This window comes from Trachurus trachurus (assembly GCF_905171665.1).
Source record: "Trachurus trachurus genome assembly, chromosome: 15".
Taxonomy (NCBI): domain Eukaryota; kingdom Metazoa; phylum Chordata; class Actinopteri; order Carangiformes; family Carangidae; genus Trachurus; species Trachurus trachurus.
Window position 1 is genome coordinate 26,535,862 of NC_139906.1, and position 8,088 is coordinate 26,543,949.

Below are 8,088 nucleotides of genomic sequence, written 5' to 3' on the forward strand. Positions count from 1 at the left end.
TACTTTAATCAATCCAGCTGTTTACACAGGCCTCATAACAACTCACCTACACACACGTAAACATGTCCCACAGTGTATTTTTCTGTAGTCGTATGTAACTATTGTGTATCGGTGCTGATGATTTGATTACTGCAGCACAGCAGCTTGAGAATGTCTGTTAGCTGCTGGTATTTATGAAATGCAAATAAATCTCTCCATCATATTTGGCCTGTCATCTGACAACAGCAACACAACAACTGCACAAACTCATAGATCTCACCTCCATGGCGATGATATTTTGTCAGATTTTTCGCAGAGTGTTTTAACAATCTGATGAAGATGTTGGATTCCCGAATAATAATAAATAAATAAAATCCTCTCTCTGGTCCAGGTCCAATTTTTCCAACATAGTTTGGTTTAAATGAGTTCAGTTACTTTTTGCAAAATTCCACTGATAAATACAGAGATGTTTACATCACAGACTTTTTAAGTAAAGCCAACGAAACACAATGTGAATGTTCTGTGATTCAATTGAGTTATGAAATGTAAATAACACTGGGTTTTCTCCTCCAGTGACATCGTTCTAACTACACACATAGCAACAGGTCTCCAGCATCTTCACCAAACCAATGTAGTATGAAATGGAAAGTGCTGAGGGGATCTGGTGCTTGTAATGACCCTTAACAAACCTCTTGAAAAGGTGTTCATTTATTTTATAATTAATCAAATATTCTGGAAAAAAAAGTCAGAAATTTGAGAGTTCTTAGGTTTTTCCCTTCTAAACGGGATGGAAATGCAGCTAAAGACACGGGTAAAAAATAAAAAAAAATAAAAAATAGTGTCTTTTGCAGAGGTGAAGATCCACCTGTTTAAAGTTTAACTGCATCAAAATACAGTATACAGGTGCTCAGTGCTTCCTGTTGCTTATTTGTAGCCATCACATTCTCTATTTTTTTAAACCATGTCCTTTATCATGACACAGTGATCTGATCAGCCATCTGTCTGCTTCACTCCGTACAGCTTAATAATACCAATAAAGATTACCGGCACATACATTTTATTTACATAGCTTTACATGGTATGCAAACATGCTTGTTGCTCAGATGTCAAGTGAAACATGAGCAAACGTTGCTTACATACTAAAATGCACACACCATCTTTCACATGAATGGTTCAATGTGTCAAGAGTGAATGAACTGGAGGGTTTGCCTTCTTCCATTAAGTTATGTGGAGAAAGATTGGGTGGGGGAGAAAAAGAGAGAGAGGCCATGACTAACAATATGATGAGTGTTAATTATAACAGTGCATAAAAAAAGTTAGTGTTACACAGGCTACATGTTGTAGTGCTGGATCCTGCTGCTCCAAAACAGAGATACCTGCAGAATGGGAGAGACACAGAGAGGAGAAGAAAAAATATGAGGTTTAAAGGGATAGTAGCATTTTTTTTTTAAAGTGGGGTTCTATGAACTGTGTATTTTTTTCAGGTAAAACCTCTTTTAGGCCGCGAAAATAGTTCCGTTTCTTTGGGTTGTTCACTACACTGTATGTTGTAAATCTCTGGGCAGAGCTATGGGCTGGCGTTGCTAACAGGAGGAGTGCAGAGAGTCTTCTACTGCAATTAAAGTACTTAGGGGCTATTTGTAGATCATACAACCCCACTTTTAAAAAATGCTACTATCCCTTTAATACATGAAATAGAAGCTATACTGTAAGTGGAGAAGGGGAAGATTGTGGCACGTCTATACGCAGCGGCTTTGTGTTTGTTTGTCCTATTGAATTACTCTTTGTATATTTCTTTTATCTTTTTTAAATTATTAGGGAGAGATGCACCTAAATTTAATTGTGCTTCATTGCAAAATAAAGGGACTGAATTCAATTCAATTCAGTTCAATTGAGAGAGGAAGAGTCCAAATGTATATAATGTTATAGTGCACAAGTGACAGCACATATGTAAATTTCATCAGTAATTCTGATTTATGAGCATCAGTAATTATGGAGGAACTCAGGTTTTGAAGTTATACAGCTACAAAATAGTTGTACATTACACAATGTTTCAACTATGATGTAATAGTCACTCCTCTGTGGTCATACAGTTTCTTTAAATGTATCCATGTTGATTTGGTGCCTAACCAAACCTTAATCACAGGGCTGTCACACAGTGAGGTGGCTTTACTTGTCTCAGTGATTTCTAATGAGTCTGTGGGGCACAGATTAACTCTGCTGTGCTGTCAGTTGGAGAGGTTGAAGACGTCTTCATCTTGACAAAGAGCACTTCTACGAAATAATACGCGGCAGTATCCATCTTTGCTCGATTCTATTCAGTGGCAGGAAGTGTTCTTATTTCCCTCAGTATAGTGCCAGCCTCTTTTCTACCTAACAGTGTTGATTTGATTAGATTTTTTGTATCATGACATGCAAAGCAACCTGGAGACAATGGTATTTTGATCTAACTGTAAAACGAGATTAACTACAAAGTACTAAAATATATCAATATCTATATTCTCCTTCACCTTGCAATTTGTACCTGTATCTCCAAACTGATCTTACTGTATTTTATCTCATCAATTACCATGAGATTAATAAGTAAGAATAACATTTTTATAAACCATGTAACAAATTTATAAGTACAATACACATTTCCTATTTTGTCTATTACTTTACCCAAATGGAAAATGACTCATGTCCTCCAGTTACAGTGTTTCAAACAAAGGCATGAATCAGTTATTTGAAGAGTGTCACCACATTCCTAACACAGCTGTGGGCTTCCAGATATGATGTTGGTGTACACACAATGCCAACATTTGTCATCTTTCTCTGACCTTTGCTGCTGATGCTGGAAGTCAACCGCTACTATGAAAGTGGTCAAAACTCCATTGCAGGTGTGTTTGTTTTTCTGCAACAATGTCGTGTGAAATGTAGCTCACTGCACTAATTTGATGGTTTTCATAATTCAGCAGCTCAGATGATGCCGAGCAGCAGAAATGAGGATGTGAGGAATCAGACAACCTCTTACACTGTGATGATGGGTTGTTTCCTTCCTCACATCACTACAGTGGAATCATTCGTCTCCCTCCTCACATCTGCATTGATTGTCAGACTGTAGTGTGTAGAAGTGGGTCATGTGATGGTGCTACACATCAGAGTAGTTCAACATACAGCTCGGTGAGCTACATGCTCACCTAGCTCCTTCGCACATCAGATACGCCATTCTCACAACTCTTATTCAACAACTTTTATTATTTTAGTCTATTTAATTGATGCATTTCTTATCTGGCTCATGAGAACAGTTTGTACCTTTATCAGAAACAATGACAGATCTTTCTCTCACCTGATTCATCCCTTCACTGCATCAATGTCACTCTAAATCTTCTTCTTATGTATGAAACAGCAGATCCATATACATAAACATATACATATACATACTCCACCATATGTTTGATTGCATAATTTTGTATGGATCTTTCTGACACATAGTTTTTTTTTTTTTTTTTTTTTTTTTATCAAAATTGTACACACACAAAAAAAAAATGTAAGTAGCATCCTACATATCTGCAAAATGGCGATATGTCAGATGGCAAAAACATCTAAATCTATCAAGTATCAATGGCAAGCACCTTTTCCATTGTAGTATTGTTTTTTATTTTAATCTATTTGTTTTGACTGACTGACTGTCCAGGTTTAGACAAAAGAAGAAGGTTTGATGCTGTTAGAGGTTTTCACACGAGTGAATTGGTGATATGAGAAAAGTTGCTGCTTTCAGGATCACATCAAGAGTTGTGGGGATTGTGTTACTGATATAAGAATAACATCAAAGTGATTGAGAAAAATGCAGAGAGTCCCAGTTGTAGCTGGAATGTTGAAGAAAGTGGGGAACAATCAAGGTCATACTTACCTTTCCAAGTCCATGTGCCATAACTGAAGGTGCAGCTCAGGTGCAGTTCATTGTGATGGGAAAGGCATTTATTTCCTTTCTTCCAGATGAGATGATTAGTGTCACTGTAATGTCTGTGCACAACTCACACATCAGAGACATCATTCTCACAACTGAACAGTTCTCAGAACAGTTCTTCATTTCTCCACACATTAGCATTTCTCATTGTACTTGTACAAACCTCCATTGTATCCACAGTCAAGACGTTTTCTCATTGTCTTGGTTTGTTTCCCATCTGACTGTGACGGCTCATGAAAAGTTAATATCTTCATCAGATAGAATGACAGACCTCTCACTCACCCCTGCATTGCATTAGTGTTTTCAATCAAATCACATTAAACGTTCTGCCAATATGTATGAAAGAACAAGGCCAGTCACACAAGACTGGTGAGTAATGCTAATGTTGTCTAAAATCTAGGCTTTTACTGTAAAGGGGAACTATGCAAGTCCGAGTCGATTTTCTGTTGTTTTGCTAACCCTCCGCCCAGCCATGTGCATTTGTTTTCAATGAAGCCGGCGAAAAAGCAATCCATGGAGAATGGATTGGTGATATGCCTTCAGGCTTCAAACACTGCTGAAAACACCAAGAATCTTATAAAAACAAACCTCAATTTTTTCCCCTCTCATCTTTTAAACAAGAACAAACTAAACAAAAAATGAAGCAACTATTTTGCAATACAAAGTCACATTTATAATACATTGTCTGTGATTTTTTTTGTAAATTTTTAAAGCCAAAATGCTGAGTATTGAGACGACACAGGCATCACCACCACCATTCATTATTAACGCTCACCTGCAGGCTGACAAAGTGTGGTTTTGTTGTTTTGTTTTAAGGATATTGGCAAAGTTAAATGGATCTCTGTGTTCTTATTTTCATGTCTGTGATTGATGAGGAACAGGCTTGTGTCCAAAACACTAGCTTACATAAATATTTTCAATTTTGATGAAGGAACTGTAATCAGGAGAAATCCAGCTGTTTCATGTGTAGCTGCTGGGACAGGACAGGGATAGAGACAGCTGATGAAATGAAATGTAGCACAAAGTGGTGGTTATTAACTACGATTTCTTACTACACTATTCAAATACATATGCAAGTGCATGACAAACATGTTGTCTCCGTGGTGCAGACATATCTGCTTCTGTGGGAAATGACATGTACATATTTGCAGATGAAATGTTGCAATTACAAATCCCACAGGTGATCAAACACTTTGCAAAAAAGCAAACAGAGGTCTGACACAAGTAGACATGCTTTAAACACAGAGCAGTACTTTGAGTGTAGGTGTTGAGCAAATGGCTGCTTCTGATTGCACAGAAAGATAAGAGATTGTAGGATTGGAACTGTGCAATCTTTGCGCCGGTACCTCCACCACCCAATAAAAGGCAACCACACATACTGTACATATACTTCTGGATTAGATTGGTACATTCTCTAAATGCTTTAACACACAAAGATTTGTCACCCACTGCCTTTTTATTTTTCAAACAACAAATCAGGACATGCTGTGGAAGCAATATTCATATGCAATCATTATACTCATATTCAAATCTGGGGGGAATAATCAACTACATCCACAGCTATGGCAAGACTAAAGGTATCCAATGCAAATTTAGGAAACGTAATGAATACCCTATATGGTAATCTTTTATATCACATTAATAAGGTCAAACCTAGAATATATAACATAATAATTCAACGATTATTTCTAAACAGAGCCTTTATTGCTGAGCTGACATCCTCCACTCAGTGTATTGTCTCTTTTTCAGTTGCAAGCAAATCCAGCTGGGTTTCCCCCGGTGCTTTCAAGGGCCAGTCTGACTGTGGAACAGTCCATGGTGAAAATAATAACATCAGAAATGAACTTTCACTGTGAACACTTGGCTTTCTTGGTATTACAAAAAATTAACAGGCAATCAGACAGAACAGATCTGCCATCAGACTAAGCTTCATCCCACATATAGGCTAGTCTAAATGCTGTATGCTAGATCTGCATAAGTGCATATGGCCATATGCTCACTTACATGTTCACATATAGAAATAGATTTATGCATACATACACCCAAATACAAATACGTCACATAGAGTGGTGTTCATACATACTACATCATAGATCATCAGGCAGTCTTTGCGATAAAAACAACAACATTAGTGGGACCATTGTATTGTCTTTCTCCAAAATGTCGTCTAATAATAGGCAGGCTACACAGTTGCCCATAAAGTTGGAATAATGTTGTTTTCAGACATATTTCTCTTTTTATTCCTCTTTAAAGGTTGAGTGTTGTTTCATTGTCACAGTGATATGTTTGGAGGAGATTGTTCAGTAAAGTTTTGAGAAGATATCTATCCGGCCGTCTGTCCCAGTCGCTGTCGTAGAGTCCTTGGGCACAACACCATGCCCACCTTTCCTCTAGTGAATGCGTACGAATGATGTTGGTGGTGGTCGGAGGGGCCGTTTGGTGCACATTGGCAGCCACGCTTCCATCAGTCTGCCCCAGGGCCATGTGTGAATGTGTATGAATGAATAATGGTTTCTGTAAAGCGCTTTGGGTGAGAATGTAAATAAATGTAATCCATTATTAAATCACATAGTCACAATCATTTCACGAGAAGAGGTAAAAAAAAAAAAAAAAAATTATTCCAACTTTATGGCCAACCGTATCCAGTGGAAGCCATTTAAAAGTTCCCATTCAAGCTGAAAGCCAGCTGTATGTATGTATATCATGTGGCATGTTCTCAGAAAAGTCCCTCATTAAGGTTTTGTAGAAAAAAGTTTATAAAATAACAATAACTTTTACAATAATTACACACCATACAACTCAGAACTACCACCAACAAGTAAACAGTACCTGGCTGCAATATATATCAAACATGTAAATGGGGAATAAATTAATATATCAATATAAACTAACTAACTAATATCAACTTGAGGATTGTAAAACTGATATTGGAACTTGCAAAGAACAACCCTGAGAAACGTTTTTTTCTCTGTCACACATGTTCAAAGTGCATTGGAAAACCCAGGTAAGTCAAAGAAATCCCGACTAAACTGAACTCAGCTCTAGATGAACACCAAAATCCGTTCATTCTCATCATTCATTCATGTGAAAGGGTGAAAGTTCATTCTTGACCTTGGGAATTGTAATTTGATCATTTACTAGTTTTGCTCCGAGCTTTTAAACACAGCTGAGTATGTGACAGCTGTAGGGAACACTACATTAATGAAACTGCAAGGACCCTGCTCACAGGAGACTGAATGAACAGCAGAAACAGACAACATCAGCTGCCTGTGAACTCTGGACCAACACCACTTCCAGTTTCCACTAGGAAGAGGCCAAAGGTCATCCACAAAGAAATCAATGAGCAACAGGAGAATGATCACGGAGGATGGTCACATCTGTCGGCAAAGACATGACAACTGATTTATCTCCATGACAACTATACTCTAGCTGCTGATTAAGTCTTTAAAGTGTTTGAAAGCTACAAAAAAGCAAACCTTTTTTCTACCAGCTTTTGAAGGGTGCTATTAACTTGTATCAGACTCTTAGAATATCTGGACATACAGTATGTTATGACATTGTGTTTTGATTTTGTCCAGTAACTCAGTTATGATTTTACATCCAGTATAACAACCACCAAGCACCTCATTAGAAACATCTACCTCCTTAGTCAACAAATTAACCAATCATATTCAACATATAAAAATCTCAATATCCAGGTTAGGAGCATCAGTTAATGTTCACATCAAACAACAGAGCGAGGACAGATGCGATCTAGCTTAGATTGTGTCAAGAAACCAAACTGCCCCTTGGGAATTGTGAAGACACCTTGAACTTGAACCTTTAACCTGAAAAGGCATCCAGTGAGCAGCAGCTGTGTGTTGTTGAGAAAGGTCAGATGATGGTGGCTGACTGGTTGCAGCAGTCACTCATGTAACCACTCTTTACAACCATGGTTAGCAAAAAGCTTTACTTCAAACCATAAGGTGGATGGATCATGGACCACAACAGCAGAGACCACGTCAGATTCCACTTCCTGTCACCCAGAGCAGAGACCTGCATGGTGCTGCAGTGGACACAGATTTGCCAACACCGGACAGCTTGAGACCTGCAGCTGGTCTGATGGGTCTGGATAGACGCTGAGGCTGCAGATGAACGTGTCAGAGTTTGAACCCATGATC